The sequence below is a fragment of the Cupressus sempervirens genome, chromosome 1 (assembly GCF_028749045.1).
Source record: "Cupressus sempervirens isolate cs-2001-9-10 chromosome 1, ASM2874904v1, whole genome shotgun sequence".
Classification (NCBI taxonomy): Eukaryota; Viridiplantae; Streptophyta; class Pinopsida; order Cupressales; family Cupressaceae; genus Cupressus; species Cupressus sempervirens.
This window is the reverse complement of record NC_143118.1, coordinates 661,498,426-661,516,109: the sequence shown is the minus strand read 5'-3', so window position 1 is coordinate 661,516,109 and position 17,684 is coordinate 661,498,426. Positions and strand designations below refer to the sequence as shown.

Genomic DNA, 17,684 nt, shown 5'->3' with positions numbered 1-17,684 from the left:
CATTTTGGGACATGTGATGCTCTATATGTTATCCTTGTTATTTAATTTTGACCAATGTAGGATTTAATTCAATGAAAATCCAATTATATATTTGTGTCAAGTAATTGAAGGCTTCTACCAGTATTTATGGTTACATTTCATTTAGAAATTTGATTGTATTACTGTGAGTTTTCATTTTAGAAATTTTATTTTTCCACATATATTTTGCAAATAGCTACAAGAAAAGGGGTTACAATTAGCACACAAGCACCTTTAGTCATCTAGTAGTAGGAGGAAAGGATGTATAATCCATTACATTTACAATTTCACCCTCTTTCTTGGGTCATATATTATATTCATGGGTCAATGGGTTTGACTCAAAAAATGTATAGTTGAATCGTGATAGCAATATCACAATTTGACTTGCTGTGGAAAATATCTTAGGCTTATCTATTGATGAGCTCAAGGGACTTTCTAATAAATGGCTCATAAGGCACAACACTTGTTGTAGGTTTTGCAAATGGGATTCCAAGTAGAGTGGTTTAAACCATGGAGGAAACTCCATAGTTAAGCCTTCTTGAGCTGGAGTAGTACTAGAATGGTTGAGCCTTTGAGCAAGTCGTGGTGCTTCATCTTTGTGAGCACTCCCTTGATGCAATGAGTGCAAAGTGTTCATTCATTCTTATGAGAAATGAGTCTGTGTGAACTACTATGCATGAATCATGGTTCAATGAGTTTGACTCAAAAACTACACTGTTGAATCTTGATAGCAATATCAGAATTTGACTTGATGTGGAAAATATCTCCTACTTATCAATGATTTATGTGTCTTAAGTTTTAACATATTGCTTCAATAATAAATACACCTTCAAAGTTCAAAGTTTAGAAAATTCTGCTTTTCATCTTCCTACAACTTTTTTTTAACTTTTGCTATCTCTAGTCCCTTGTGGACATTAATATAATTTTCTTTTCTTTCTATACACAAGGTCTGGTTTGACTGTTTTCTTTTGAGATTTTATCCTGAAGTTCATTTGGTAATACTAAACTGTATTGATCTTTAAGCTTCCGTTGTAACTCAATGATTTCTTTTTTGAGGGTGATTTCTATTTACTTGTTCTGCCCGCAGTTTCCATCGTCTTATTTCTCATGGGACATGACAATATCGTAGGCATAATCTTCTTGGTTAATTGGAATGTGCCTTCTGATCCATGCCATGGAGGATGCAATTTAAGTCCTTTGTATGATGATAACTTATAAAGTGGCTATAAACCCCAGATGTAATTCCTTCAAACAAAGAGTAGCACAAGAAATTTATTAAGTTTTTCCATAATTTGTACAATATTTATTAATTATTGTGCATTATGGAATATGTGTAAATGGTATTGCATCTGGTCCAATTGAAGGTATTCCTGGAATGGACATACTTTCACCTAAGGAATTCCTAGGTGATCTTCGGAAAAACCAACCTCTTTATAAAGAAGGAGAAAAATGGGATGTTGCTATGGCGATCATCTATTTGGCATCTGACACTGGTTAGTATCTCTTGAACCTATCTAATAATCAATATTCAAATCTACAACTCTGGCCTCATGTTGATATTTGCCTACAAGTCTACAAAATAATGTTTGAATAATATAAGAGGGCATTTGTTGATTTCAAAGTACATCATTTCAAAGTACATCTCTTAAAACCAGCTAGCAATGGTCAAAGCTCTTGGTGCATAGCAACGAGAGTATAGCCACCGATTGTTCTTGTTCCTTAGGGGTTCCTGTATCAAGCAGCTCTGCTATAGTCACAATGCAACCATCAGTATTGGCAATTGCTATTCTTCCATCTTCAATGGTAGCTAGATTATATAAGATGCTAATGCAAATTTTTGTAAAATCAACTTCACAGACAGTGAGGAGATGAACAATCTTGGAAACGACATCTACTGACACCATTCTAGACTAATTTTCAGCATTTGTGGATAAATGATATAATGAGTTTAGAGAATCTTGTCTACATTGGTAGGAGTTTGAGCTTAGTAGTTTAATTAGGCAAGGAATAGCTCCCAAGGAACCAATGCTTGCCTTATTGTCATCCCAACTAGATAGCGCTAGTAAAACTGCCAATGCTACTTGAGCTGCTTTCAAATCAAGAAGATTCAATAACGATTATACTACACTTGAAGATAGAATTGATGCCTTGTTCCTACAAAATAAAAATTTCAAGAACACTATAAGAAATTTGTCGTAGATATTACATGAATACATTTAAACAATTGATTGCTAAAGATGGTTGAATGAAATGCCAAAAACTTTTTCAACATTTCAGATTAAAATTGTCTACCTATTATTGTTCCAAGTTATTTTGAAAAGTGCCAATGCCCCTATTCTTGAGCCTTCGTATCTAGTGCATCTACAGAAGACTGCAAGAAATTCACAAGAGAAGAAATAAAATGATTGGCACCCATATAAGAGCAAGCACCATCATCCTTACACAATAATGCAACTTCCTGTGCAACTGTACACTGTACTCCTAAACTTGATGAATTAAGGTTTGCAAACAACCTTTCATACTTTTTAGTACTCTACTTTTCTATATTTTGAGTGTCCACCATATTGTAAGTCAAAGAAGGGTCTGTACCACTGATTTGTATCAATTTGCCTTGTATAGATAAAATTGTGAACTCAGAGGAGATGTTATGATCTAAAGTGGGAGTTGATAAAGCACCAGCATCTCCCTCACCAAAATTTGCAACTTGGTCATCATCTGATGATCCCACCTTGACTCTTTTCAACTGACCATCAGCAACACTTTTCATGGAATCTAACCACTCCCATCTCCAGTATATCAGAAGCAAAGAAGTTGGGGGAGGTGGTTCTGGAACTCTGATACCATTTTTCTCACACCAACTCCCAATTAATCCCTTCACACAGTAGTTAGGAGTGAGAAAAAGATACGATAATTTTTGCTATGTTTTTGGGCATGTATCATTACCCTTACTGAACCATTTCTCTATGCATACTCTTTCATATGTTTGACCAGAGCAAATGATCATAGGATCCGACATTAACTATAAGGAAATTGGACATCTAAATTCTTCAGGAACTGCTGGCAACATTCCCATGGAACTTCTAAGAGTTTCCTTGGAACCCAATTTGAATGACTAGATTTTAGAATCATCCTGGTCCCTTTAGAATCATCCTGGTCCCTCCTGCTATTAACATGAGCTTCATCCAAAGAACTGCTAACTATAGGAGAACATGGATCGGAGTACTGAGAATCGAAATCATCCATACATTCATTTGTGAAAAGCTTGTTGTATTTTCTTAGGATGTGTAGGAGGTATGAAATAATTGATTCTTTTCTCTTGTCATCCTCACAACGAGATTTATCAAGTTGCTTCCTCAAACTTCTCTTCTCCATTGGAATTGTTTTAGGAGATACTATTCCCAACCTTCTAGTTGCTTGATGGAAAGCTTCTAGTTCTAATATATGATTTAGACCACTGACATCCTTGTCCTGCTACAACAATGTTATAAGATCCCTACCGATTTCCTTTTCTGTGGGTTCAAGAGCAAGTGTTGCTTGTTCGAGCTCCTTGAAAATTTTAGTAATCTGCACAAAAATATGACCTTTGGTATATATTAAATTAATAAATACTAAAAAAAATACCATTGCATAGGATTTTGATTGCACTTTCTAAAAAGAACAAGTATAACACATTATGATAAAGTTAAAATTTATCTTTCCGATCACATTTAATATATATTGGAACAAACCACTTGAACAATAGAATTAAAACATAGACTTACCAACAAAAGGAAAACTACGACGCATAGAATTTACCAAAATATTTCACTTATTCATCAACACTATTTTATTCATAACATAAAATTTCTCTATTTTGAAAAATGTTAATTAATTTTTTATTTAAGGCTGAGTCATTTTGCTTTTGGCGTGGTATTATTGAAGTAAATGCTAAAAATCACTATTGAAAGAAAAATCTATTAAGAAATACAACCCAATCTATTAAGAAATATAACCTGTACCATACCCACATAGAACTGTTCTTTCTTTCTTGAATATTTTAAGCTACTGAGTCTTTTAGGTCTCAAACATGAGTGATTTTGATGTGTATTGTGCAGATTGTTAAATAGGTTGTACACTTCACGTCCAAGTATCCAGCTACTGAGATCATCACAAAAATGGAGGAGCATGCAAAGCCTCTTTGTTTCAATGTTAAAAGAAGAGATTACAAGGTTATGTTTTTTCCCTAAGATTCTTAGTTTTAGTATAGTCTTATTAGTTGATTTGGTGATGTCTGATCTTTGCCATATTAACCAACCTGTCTTATCCGTCTAGGTCAAATATTTTTCTTTTAACAAACATTCTATAGTACCAATGTCATGCTCACATTTCCTTGTGAAGGATGAGTTTGTGATGTGGTGAGCTTGACAGGAAACTTTGGTTGAAATGATAGTCTTCCAGCAAAAACTTGGTGGGATCAGTATGAGAATGGTTGCATTTGTCAGTTTTTGACTCTATCAGCAGCATGCAATAAAGGATAAAGTGTCTGCATGGGTTATTAAAAGACCCTTGTGCTTACAAACTTGAATATTTATATTCATTGGAAATGGTTTCTTTGACTGTTTTGAACTCTTTAAGGATCCAAGCACAGGCTCAGGTCACAGCTTCCCAGAAATTTAATGCATTGAGCTCAAGTAGCATTTTTTTGAAATGATATTCTTGCCTTTAAGAAAAAAGCTGAGATTGAACTAAATTTGCCTAGTCTAAGGTAATTAAGACAGCAGAAGTAGCACTCCATATTGATTTAGTAATTGGTTCATTAACCAAATCACTTCTTCTCATGATGTTGATGTGTATTGACTGCTCTTCAACTTCTTCCATGTATGATGCAGATTGATATCTTAGCTACCAGTGAAAATAGTTCTAAATGATGATTTATCCATAGTTGTGATTCTCTAATATAACTACTTTCCTTCATTTTGGAATGATTGCTCAATACTAGATGTCATGCTGAGGATCCTTCACCATTTGATCATGGATAATCTTGTGATGGTTATTGCTTTACAATTTACATGATGACTAGTTTGAAGATGTCATGCTGACTGTCCTTTTGAATGGTTTACCCATGCAACATAAAGTGTTTGATGCTGATAAAAGCTTATATATGACCTACTTGAGCTCCTCCTTTCCTCTTGTTGGTAGTTGTAATGATTTTTATGCATCCATAAACAAAATCCACATCAACCTCTGATTGACGACAACACAATTTACAGTTTGGAAACTATCATGTTTATGCCTATTGCTTGATGAAGATAAATAATGACTTAATTCTTTTATTTTTTCATCTCCTATGCCGCATCTTCTCAATGTGAAAACAAAGGTTGTGACGTGTTTGACTATTTGTCATCTAGCGGTGCTAATGTATGTAACTTGATATCTTTCTATTTTGATTTGTTTAATTTTGTAACAATATTAACTAGTTCTTGTTGTATTCAGATTGGTGGAGGTTCTTACTCATCTTTGTATTCAAGTCATGGCATGGGTGGTGGATACTTAGGTGGCCGTGGCTCATCCTATTATTAAACTGTAAGTATAATTGTCAAATTTTCTACTATAAAATTTTAGTCTCTAATAGTAAAGTCTAATCTTTTGTTTGTGAGACCTTACTGTGGTTTGAGTAGTAGAATACATAGCTATCTTAGTATGATGTCTCTTTAACACATCTCTATGGCATATAGATATGTGATCATGAGGCTGCCATAGCTTGTAATAGAATCAGGCTCTGAGAGGCATAACTTAATTTTTTAAAGGCAACATTCTTTTTATATGAGAAGAGGCTCTTGTAGCTTGAGGTGGCTGAATGAGAATCGAAGTGCAAAAATATTATACAAGCTACTAGTCGGTAGCTTGAGAATTTGAAGAGATTCTGGTGGTAGCATTTACTATTTCATAAATTAAAGATATTAATATCTCAGGTGTGGGAAGGCATAGGATGCAAGATGAGTAGCACATTATTGTTTACTTGTATTTGGAACTTTTCTATTTTTGTAGGAATTTTTGTAGAATGACTCTTGCAGATAGAGGTTCTATGCATCATCTCCAAGTGCATATTACAAGTACATTTTAGTATTATGGATCTTACACTAATCTACAAATGTTTGCATGCCTTTCTGGCACTTTTAATGATGGGATGTTGTTAGATCAGCAAGATATATCTAAGTTTGAATTGGTATATGGAAAACTGGAAGATTTCCTTTGTGATTACTGCAAAGTGCTTCATTATGCCCTTGATACTGACAAAGCCTGACAATATATGTTTTAAGTTGTGATTGTCCTAGTAGACATGCGTGCAAAATCAACAATATCAAATTTCCACAATCCATTTGTAATGCAAGTTCATTTTGGATTTGATTGTGTGTTTTTTAGCGTCATCGTTTCAGATCACTCTTCGTAATCCATCATCAGCCGGATGAGAGAGTGCAGGATGCATGCAAAATCTCATATCATACGCAAGGCATGTGAACTATTTTATAGAATGCCTAAAAACAAATTTACACCCAGGCGTTGGTAGAAATTTCTACCTTCATTGGTTGAAATTGTCAAAATTTTTGACCTTCATTGGTCGAAATTTCTACCTTTAATGGTCAAAATTTTTGACCTTCATTGGTCAAAATTTCTACCTTCTTTGGTCGAAAATTTCTTCCTTTTTTGGTCGAAATTTCGACCAATTTTTGACAAAACTTGCACAATGGCTATGGAAATTTTTTGGCCAAAGTATTGGTCAAAAATTTGACCAACCAGAAGGTTGGTCAAAATTTCAACCGAATTTTTTTTGACCAATGGGTTGGTGGACTTTGGTCAAATTTTGGTCGAAAAATGGGTCAAAATTTTGACCAATAATGGTCGAAAAATGGTCTCAGATGTACTAGTGTAGGCTTGACTTATATGGAAAGTATTTAGTGACAAAAGACTTGCTCAACTCCTATAGAGCTCGACGTATACATAATTATTTACAATTGTTTACGACTCAACCTATATAGAGTAGCTCGGTCATAGTGATGACTAACTGACTTTATAAGTTATTTATGAGTAAGTGTTTGACACTAATTGACAACACAACTTATAGATACTAACAAATCCTTTTTTCTTCCAACTCTACTAGATCCTCCTGGCTTAACTATCTTCTTTCACCTTTTGTGACTTTTCATATAACAACTTAATCAACATCTAACATGATAAAAAACATCAGCAACCTAAAATTGTCTTGATCTCCTCCTTTAATAGCCATCTCTAGGATTCTGGACTCTTCCATCTATTGCATCTTAATCACAAGTGTTGATCTCAAATTCAATGTACTTAACCGCATAGAAAATAGAACTTTGCATAAAACATCATGCACATCCTTATCTTTATTCAATCTCCATCATCAAATCCTTATTGAATTTTTCCAATCATTGATCTTGTAATGAAATCTGACTTGTGCCTTTAACCATCTCAAGCATTCCATATTTATATCAAAATTTGGCTTTAGATCCCATTTATTTCAACTTGTTCTTCTAGTTGCTACTCACTAAATAGAATATTTCACTCGGGTAATATAACTTACTCGATTAATACTAGAATCACTTACAAAATACTAAATTTCCCTCTTACATAGTCGATTTCTTGGTTACCGTTGTAGTCACTCAGAAAATAGAGTCTTCCTTCTTTAAGCTTGTCACTTAGGTAAGCTTGTGTAGCTCAATACCTTGGAATATCACATGATCATAAAACAATCAAACCAACATCACATTATCATTATCCAACTCATTCAAGTGTCCATTGAATACCATACTTAACAATTCAGTCTTCAACATACTTTCTTCAAATTCTCTTCATCAATCATCTAGATATAACACTCTACTGAGTTAGCATGATTTCTATCCGACTAAGACTTGAGATCAATGAAAACATAACAACTGATATGACTCTTTCCCATACATTCATAGAATTACCAGTTACTTTATCATTTGGGACTAACATTTCTAAAAAATCCATTCACTTTCCACATCATTCATTCAATTGAGCCACCTCACCCACTTTAACTAAAATACATCACCTCCTATTCCGTGTCTAAAATCCCTTTCCAAATCACTTTTATAAATTAAGGCATGATTTACTCTTCCTCACTCAAGCCCAAGTCCACTCTCCTATGACACCACCCTCTTCCACCTCTAAACACAAAAGTTCATCTCCTCCACCTATCCTAGTCAACTCAAACCTATCTCACACCTCACTCAGTTAACTATCCATTAATAATTCTTATCTCCTCCTCATCCAGTTGCCTATTAATATAACCCTTTTCTCCTCACAAATCATCCACCTTTTGAGGAGAATTATTATACCATTTTGAGAGTTGATTACTTTCAAAGCGCTATTTGGTGGTATTTAGATTTTAATGCATCCATCTACAATCATCCATTGTTGAAGCATTGGTCATACCATATGTTACACCTATAATCATGACCATATCAACACATCAAGTAGGCTACAAAGAGATCGAGGTTTGTATCTTGTGTTTTGGTCTCCTTCTAGTTTATCATATATGTTTTCTTTTTTATTGCTCTATGGATGTTTAATCTCAATTTCATATCCTTAGCATACTGGTTCAAAATGCATTACAACTAGTACTAGGAGAAAAACTGAATTTTATTTTATTTTCATAGTGTTACAAAAATCTAACATTCTCAAGTATTTGTAGTGCCTTTTTCTATTTTTTTAATATGTGTATTTTTTTTAGTATAATATGTATTTAACTAGAAAAAGGATAGCCAATCAATGTTTATGATCACTGAATTCCTTATAAAAGCTAAAGAACATGTTCCTCAACTTGTTGGTATTTCAATTGATATTAACCTTTCTTCCTCCAAATAAAGGAAGCCATAGTGAATACAAGTACAATAAGCTGTGCAGTAAAAATGCTCAGTCAAGATGAAGTAATATATTATGTATTATCACTTTTGATGGAGATTTCTAATAATTTATCATTCTCTACGAAGATTAAAAAATGAAAACAATTGCATTTCTTACTTAATTGCAATCATGTCACTCAAGTATAGGAAAATTTGTTGGTATTTGCAAGTAAAAGGATAAATTAGACCCAAAGTGTACTAAGGTTATCTTTGTTTGGATATTCAAGTAGAAAAATAATATGTATCAATTTGATCCAATCTCAAAAAAATTGCTCCTAAGTGGGGAGAAAAGACATGTATAGATAAGGTGTTTGATTGTCAAGCTTAGAAGCCCTTAATGAATTCAAGTTCATCCCAATTACCATTTCAATGCCAAATATAGGGATTGAAATATCTAAGGGTATCTAGAAAGGTTGTGAACAGTTTGGATACACCACCTAGTTTAAACAACTACTTATCCAACATGAATGTTGCTGCTAAAGATGGCAAGTTATTCTCAAGTCACTTAGTTTTCTCCTAAAGTTGCTCAGTTTTCTCTCAAAGTGATTATTACATGCATTTAACCCACTAAAACAATTCCTAGATTATTTTCAAATTTTTTGTTTCTTACCTTTGAGGAAGCTAAGGGGATGTATTAGATTGTATGTCAATCACGAGAAAATTTAGAAAAATGGTAGATGGTTTTGGGCTGTTTTGGTAGATTACATCTATGTGAAAAAGTATATGTGGGAAGGGAAATATTGTCTAAAATATTTTAGAGGTCTTAAAAGTGTAGTTGAGGCTTGTTTGGACAATTGTGACAAGTGTAACCTCTATAATTACTTATTTCTTAAAAAACTGGAAAATCATTTACTCCTTAAACTCAATTTTAGGCCCCAAAAGAAGTTGCTAAACTGATTACTCATATTGTCCATTTGATTTATATTTATTCAACATATCATAACACAATAGGGATATCTAAACTAACCCTAGCCTCTATGAGTTCAGAAGAAGCATTACTTTTCAAGAGAAAAAAGGTATCCAAATTTAAAGACAATGAAAATGGTGACTTCAACACTTGCTTGGGTTTCAAGATGTCAAAAGATTAGTTTACAAGATATAGTCATTTTTGTAATGCTAATGTTAATAGGAAGCTCAAAGAAGAAGCCCATCTAGGCTAGTATTTTGTTGGGTTCCAAGTCATCTGTCTTACAGAAGGTTTATTAGTTGTCCCTAAATGACACATTTGCAATGAGTATTTTCTTAGCAAATCACAATGTACAATTTTATACCCAAGTAGGTAGAGGTAGTGGTCTGGATAGTAGGAGATGATGTTAAGTTAAGCCCCAATTCCACTTTTGGGATATGCATGGATTGGAATTTCATTATGTTTGATCACTAATTAGTTGGGGAACTTGTTTGGATGAGCAATATGGGTTTTGTGGGTGCTTGTTTCCATGACATTAGCAAATTTTTTCTGACTAATAATGAAGATAGGATAGTGAGGGGGAGCTTCCAGGAACACACATATACTCTCCTTCTTGGAAAGACACTTGCGATGGTTCAAAATCTAAGAACTTATTCTAAAATATCCATTGCAAGTTACTATGAACTAGAGTTGGAGGATTTTGGAAATATGATGCTTAAATGGTGTACATATGTAATATATTGGGAAAGTGGAATAGGTTCATATGTAGGGTCTCTTTCTAGAAATTCTTATGTACCCATTAGACTGAGTTTTTACGGAATGGAATATTTGGGTTGTTTAATGAGGAAATAAGCATGGTGTGGTCTAGATACAATGGTAAGTTTATAGACCAATTTGTGGCTTTGACGCATTTGGGACTAGATAATGATGGGAACCTTAGAATGTATTCCTCGAATGAAGCAACAAAGATGTGGAAGTTAGGGTGACAAGATTTGGAGAATTAGTACAATGTATTTAATATGTGTGGATTATATGGTTCCTATGGCTTTAATCCCACATGCCCCATTTGCTAATGCCCTTTTGAAAAAGAAATCAATTCAGAATAGAGTTTGGTAGGGGTGAGGAAAAAGATGAAGATGGGAGACTGCAACAATTTTTTCTCAAATCTAAACTATGGATTAAAGATTTATTGTGAAAGGGGCTTAATTTTTTTTCTTTTCCAACTGAAATCTTTAACCAAGGTCATCTACATCTGGTATCTATATCACCTATTTGTGAGTTTGTAGAATATGATACCCTCTATTCTATATAGAAGAAATTGCAAGTCTTCTACAGAATCTACATTCAAATGAAAATAATCAGAGGTAGGGATGATTCTCACCAACATTGATAAAAAACTAAAACACAAACACAAAGAATGAATAAAATTGTAAAGCATTGAATGAATACAAGGTGAACACTGAAACCACTAGAAACAACTCACCTTCAAATTCCCTTTTCTGTGATATTGCAAAGAAAAGGACAAATCATTAAAACACATTTAATACAAACAAGCTTTGTGAAAGCACCGATTATAGTATCTTTCCTTAATTTTGGTTCCTAAAAATGATTTTTCTCCTTACCTTTTTTGGTGAGGACCAATAAGAAAAAAAGAAAATAATCTATTTTCTAATTTTAAAAAATAAGTAAAAATTTACAAACTTTATAGATTCTCAAATCTCATTGGTTAGACTAATTGTATTTTAGCATTCTAGAAACTAACAAAAGAAAAGGAAATGAGACATTTTCTCCTAATTCACTAAAAGTTTTTAATTTATTTTATGATATTTTAAAAATTTATTGTACTAAAATAAAAGAATAGGAAATGAGGCATTCTCTATTGATTCATTGAAAACCTTTTATTTATTTTGAGTTTTTATAATTGATCGTGATAAAATAAAATGAGATATTTTCTACGAATTATTTAATGTCCTTTGTTTATTATATGATGTTCCAAAATTAACTATGTTGAAATAAAAGAATAGGAAATGAGATACTTTCTATTTTTTGAGGAATATACCTTTTCCATTAATTAAAATTTAAAGATACATATTCACAAAAAAGGGGCCGACGGATACAAGATTACCCCATGAGTTCAAACGGCACAAGGCCAAAGATTAACTATTCATCAAAAAACATATAGAAGCAAAAATAGAAAGCCCTCAAGCTGCAAGAGTAGTGATAGTTGAAGGAGGTTCTTTATCATCAACACCCCAAAACTACTCCTTGGGGTTAGTGGTTGGCTCAGGGGGAGCCCAACTGTTAATAGCAACTTCATCTTTATCAACATCAACATCTTTACCTCCCTTAGTCCTAGGCAAAGAAATGGATAAGTCCAACTAAGGGAAAGCCCATTTGGGGTCACATTGGCCAAACAACCAACCCACATCAGGTGCAGTAGAAGGAGCCACTAGGGACCAGCTCGAACCCAACCTCTATGGAGGTGAGGCCGAACGATAGTGACCACCAAAACCACCACTGGGAGAGTGGCAATGAGGCTGTGATCAGGGAGTGTGCAAGCATCGTGTAGATCTACTCCAGCCTTGTCGGTGACCATGATGAGGAGTGCGGCCATTGGATAAAGAATCTAAAGGCACATAGGAAATCATACAAGGGGTGTTTCCCCAGTGAGCTAATAAATCCTGCAAGTGAGCCACCTCCAGTGTGACTTTATCAGTTTGTATTTGTATTTGCAACATGACATTATTACATATACATGCTTTAGAGTACATAGCAACATGTATATCAAGAAAGATGTGAGAGAATAAAACAACATTGGGATATTTCCAGATAGTAAACAAAATCTCCATTCTAAAAGCATGACAAATCTAGGCATATTTAAAAGGAAGTCTAGACGCATCTCCCAGAACAACCATATGCCAAGTGAAAGCCTTTGGATGGAAAGGCTTGAAAAAATCATGAATCCAGAGCCAATAATTCTAGGCTCACCTGTAGAACCAAAAAATATGTAGGAAGCTTTTAGGTTGACCACAAAAAGGGCATCTAGGATCTGAGACTCCCAAATTCCAAAGTCAAGGGCCCAAAGGCAAGCCCTAGAAAAGGAGACACCAACCAAAGCGAGCAATCTTTGGCTCTATGATGGTATGCCAGATAAAGGAAAATCTAAGACTCCAAGTCTTATGAGAAGAATGCAAATACCAACGCTGGTTGAGAGTATCAACCATTAGAAGATGGGGTACTAGCCACTGATGCCCCAACTTGGGCTTATAGCTGGTCATTGGAGTGGTAGGATACCACTTCCAATCTTTCCACCATGAGAGAGATAAGTAAATTCCAAGCTTGTGTAAAAAATTGGGAGGCACCACAGAAACTAGAAGATTACTTGTCTATCGATCTAAACGAATAAGCTTGAACTACACCTATAGGTCCTCCCATGAGTGAAGGCTCATAGTAACCTTGGAGAATAAATCGTTGGGAATTTTGATACCCCTTCAAAGTAAGTGCAAAGTGTTGACTCCTTGAATCTTGGCTAAAGGAACACCATGAGTGGCAAACAAGGGAGACCACCAGAGGTTTTGTTGGTTCATTAAGAGTCCATCTTTGAAACCATTTCCAACCCAATGAAGCGATGGTTTGATAGCTTCTTAGGCTTTCCAAATGCTCTTAGCAAAAAATGTTCCCTAAATCTAAATTGGTTCAGGAGTCACAAGAAGGGTCTGGAAGCCAATCCCCTTCTAGGCCAATCGGTTAATTGGAAAGCTTGAAGATATGCAATGCTGTAGCAAAAGTTTCTAGGCCTCATCACTAGTGAGAGCCTGTATGACCACTTGGCACAGATGGCAATCCCCTATTTGCAAGTGGACAGAAGCCCATTGCCACCAGAATATTTGGAACAACCAAAATCCTAGGCTACTATGTGAAAGTCATGATGTGCAACATTAGAGGCCCAGAGAAAGTCCTGAAGGAGACACTCAAGCTTGAGGTACAAAGCTTTGGAAGGAGCCCAACATGAAGAGTAGTACACATGCATAGCAGCAAGCACTTTGGAGCAAATTTGAAACTTCCCCACAAGTGAAAGGGGCTTAGTAATCCAATATTCCAACTTCTTCTCAATCCGAGAAAGAACAACATTCCACAACTCCATAGGGGAGGCTTGAAAAGTAAAAGGAATGCTCAAGAATTTGAAAATTTCACCATGTTGGATGCATTTCCACCCATATTGTTGCAACCAATGAGGGCCTAGCAAGAAGGACTATCTATAGCAAAGGGTTTTGTGAAATTGAATAACATAACCTAAGGTAAGGCAAAATGTATTCAAGTACTACAAGGCGTTGGAAATGTTATCCTCATCCTCCACTAGAGTGAGGAAGCAATTGTCAAAAAAATGACCATTAACAAGTTGCATGGGGGATTCTGGAAGAGAAATGCCACACACCAGACCCTAAGAGATGGCATTGGCAAGAAGATAACCAAAGCCTATGATTGCCAAAACATAAAGAGAAGGCACAAGAAGGCAACCTTCCTAGATAGATCTAAGAGCCCAAAAGCTTCAGACTACCACCCATTGATGGTGATGCAAGAAGAGACATCCCTAAATAGAATTTGCACTAACTATAGAAAGATTGGGCCAAAACCCAGAGCTTGAAGCATAGCTAAAATGAAAGACCATTCAATTTTGTCATAAGCTTTGGCAAAATCAATCTTGAGAAATAAGGCCTTCTTCTTGGATTGCTAGGCCCATTCCATACCTTCTTGGACAACAATAATATTGTCCAAGATGTAACCGGACTTGATAAATCTAGTTTGTTTAGGCTGAACAATTTGAGGGAGCAAGTGTTGAATTTTAAGAGAGAGGGATTTGACAATAATCTTGTAGGAGACATTCAACAAAGTGATGGGCTTCCAGTTGCAAATTTCTTCAAGATCACCAACTTTAGGTCTGAATTTGATATTACCCTTATTAATAATGTTAGCTAAGGAATTAGAGCAATAAGCTTCAAGATAAACCTAAAGCAAATCAGGATCAATATCATCCCATAGGATTTTGTAAAATTCACAAGGGAAACCATCACATCCAAGGGCTTTGTCATCAACCATGCAAATGACAACTTCCTTCATGTCCGCAAGCGTTAGCTTTTGCTCACAAAAGGCATATTGCTCAAGTGCAAGCCTATTGGGAGTAACATCCAAGCAAGTTTGTAAAGCTTGATCATGCACTACAGAGGGCCCCTGAGCTATGAAAACCTACTCATAATGGCGCATAAAAGCCTAGAGAATGTTCAGAAGGTCAGTAACAACTTGCTAGTCCTCTCAAATTTGTTTGATACCAACCATAGAGTGATGAGCCCTCACAGCATTAAAAAATTCCTTAGAAGCCTGATCGCCAACCTCCAACCTCCAACCAGTGGAGACGTGCCTTAATCTAAGCTCCTCTAGCAGCATAAATATCTACAACCTGCTTCTGGTGTCAAAGATTGGCAAGTCGAACATGGAGATCCATATCAAATAGATAGAAAAGAGAATGGAGGAGTGATCTAAAAATGTCACATCTAGAAAGGGGGTGACAAGTAGGGCATACTTTTGAGAGAAGGAAAAAAAGGACTGCGTATACATAGCCCTGTCAAGTCTCTTTAAGACTCTTTCAAACCTAGCTTAAAAATTGGACCATGTATGCCAAACCCCATCTGGGTGGCGACGGCTAGAATTAGGATAAAAAAATCCTAGCTTGTTCTGCATGTAAAACCAGGCCTCCTATTTACTAGCTGCCCATCAAAAAGGTAGAAGTCCTTCCTTGTAAGAGGCCAACTCAACCATATTAAAGTCCCCATAAAAACCTAGGTCAGAGGTGGCAAATGGTCCTTCAACGAACACCACAAGTGTGAATGATCAAAATCATCATTAGAGGCATAAATGTTAACAATACCAAAAGAATGATTATGAAAAGACAACAAAATCCAAACCATCTTGTGTAGAGGGTCAAAACCGTGAGAAATAACAGAAGAAAGTAAACAAGGAGAGATAAGAGTAACAACTCCACCTCGACCAACCTCATGTTGGGAAGCAAAAATGGCACTATCCGGCCAAATAACATGACAAGTTGAGGTGAAGAGAAACCCAACAACTTTAACTTCTTGAAGACAAAGCACATCAAGATTACCAAGCTGATGCTTGGTGTCATGAATATAATACTTTATAGAGAGGTCTTTCAGTCCCAACACATTCCATGAGAGGTAATTCATGGTAAACCAACTTACATGTCTTCCTCATCCCCAAGAGAGGAGAAGTTGTGCAAAAATGTGGGAGCCTCAAACAAGGAGTCATCAAAAGAGACGACCCTTCGAATCTTCTCCCCATTGTCAAAAAACTCATCACAGTTGTCTGGGCTGCAAAAGCATTGTAGCATTTGCTGAGTAATTATTGATGCCACTTGCGATGCTCGAGGCCAAAGAGGATGAGGATCAGGGGTATGAATGCCCACTATCCCCTAAACTCCATGGTTTGAAACAAGAGGTGGAGGGAGCAATAGAACTAAGGGTTCTGATGGTAATAGGCTTGAGCTAGGTCTACCATTATCCATAGGAAAAGAGCTCACCTTAGCCGTAGCCGAACCCTTCCCTTTTTTCACCATCATAGTCCATTCATCTTTCTTGGCGGTCGTAGCTGGCTTAGATTTTGAGATAGGTGGGCGGTTGTAGTCGAACAAGGCCGGACAATCCCTAATCTTGTGCTCAGTAGACTAGCACCGATAATAGGATTCAAAAGGTTTAGGTAAATCACCTTTTGAGTGAAGGTGGTACCACCTATTTGGATCTTCACTATATCTTTGAGGTCCCTAGAAAGGTCGACCTCATCACAAACCCTATGCTGGGGTTGAGAATTGAAAAACTTATTTGGTTTAAGGCAAACAACCTTGTTGATAGTTTGTGCAATGACTGGCAAAAAAGACCAACATGGAATGGGAAGCCTAGGGAACTCTACCCAAATAGGCACCTTAAGCTTATGATCATTAGAAAAAGAAAAAATCGCACGACCAATGCTGAAATAACCAAAAGGGAGGACTTGACAGTCTAGGGACCTCGCACAAAAACATGTTCAGCTTGATCCACATTGCCAAAGCAAAAAAGGAAAAAGCCTTTGGTAAGGCTTTGGACACCTTCAAGCGGACACCTTGATGTGTCCAGACCTTAGAAACCCATTCCTATAGCATGCTTTTAGAAGAAGTGTGATCCACAAAATACCCAATCAGGGTTTGCTATTTTATCCATGTGCATGCACTATCAAACTCCTTGCTATTCAAAACAAAATCAAGAGAGGAATTACCTCGTGGAACACCTTGGGAATGAACTTGTATCAATGTTTGTTCAATGGAGCCATTCTCTCCAACAATAATAGCTCCAACACCAACATCAACTACTAGGCTAGAGAAGGCCGAGGCCATTATAAATGAAAACTATTCCCATAGTAAATGCGATATGATAGGTGGCAAGAACTAGCGAGGACTCAGACGAAAGCCGTACAAACCCTAGCAGAGCTTTGTATCATCTTCCACCCCCATAGCCCTTTTCACTTCCACACCTTCAAGATACTTTCTATTGATTAATTGAAAGCTTTTAATTTATTATATGATATTTTAAAATTGATTATGTTTCATTTAGTAAAAAAATTAATTGTGCATCAATATTGTGAATACTGTTATGAATGTGTATGAGATATCTTCTCCACTTGTATGATGAATTCTACTTAAAAATTACTTAAAAGACTTGAAAATACATATACTCATAAAATCTATTGAAAATAAATAAAAATATTCAATCATTCTTTATAAAAATGTA

At 35.6% G+C, this 17,684-nt stretch overlaps 1 pseudogene; it reads right to left on the bottom strand.

Moving 5' to 3' along the window:
- Positions 1-1,649: 1,649 nt before the first annotated feature.
- Positions 1,650-17,290, bottom strand: LOC149579626 (U-box domain-containing protein 45-like; annotated as a pseudogene).
- Between the last annotated feature and the right edge of the window lie 394 nt (positions 17,291-17,684).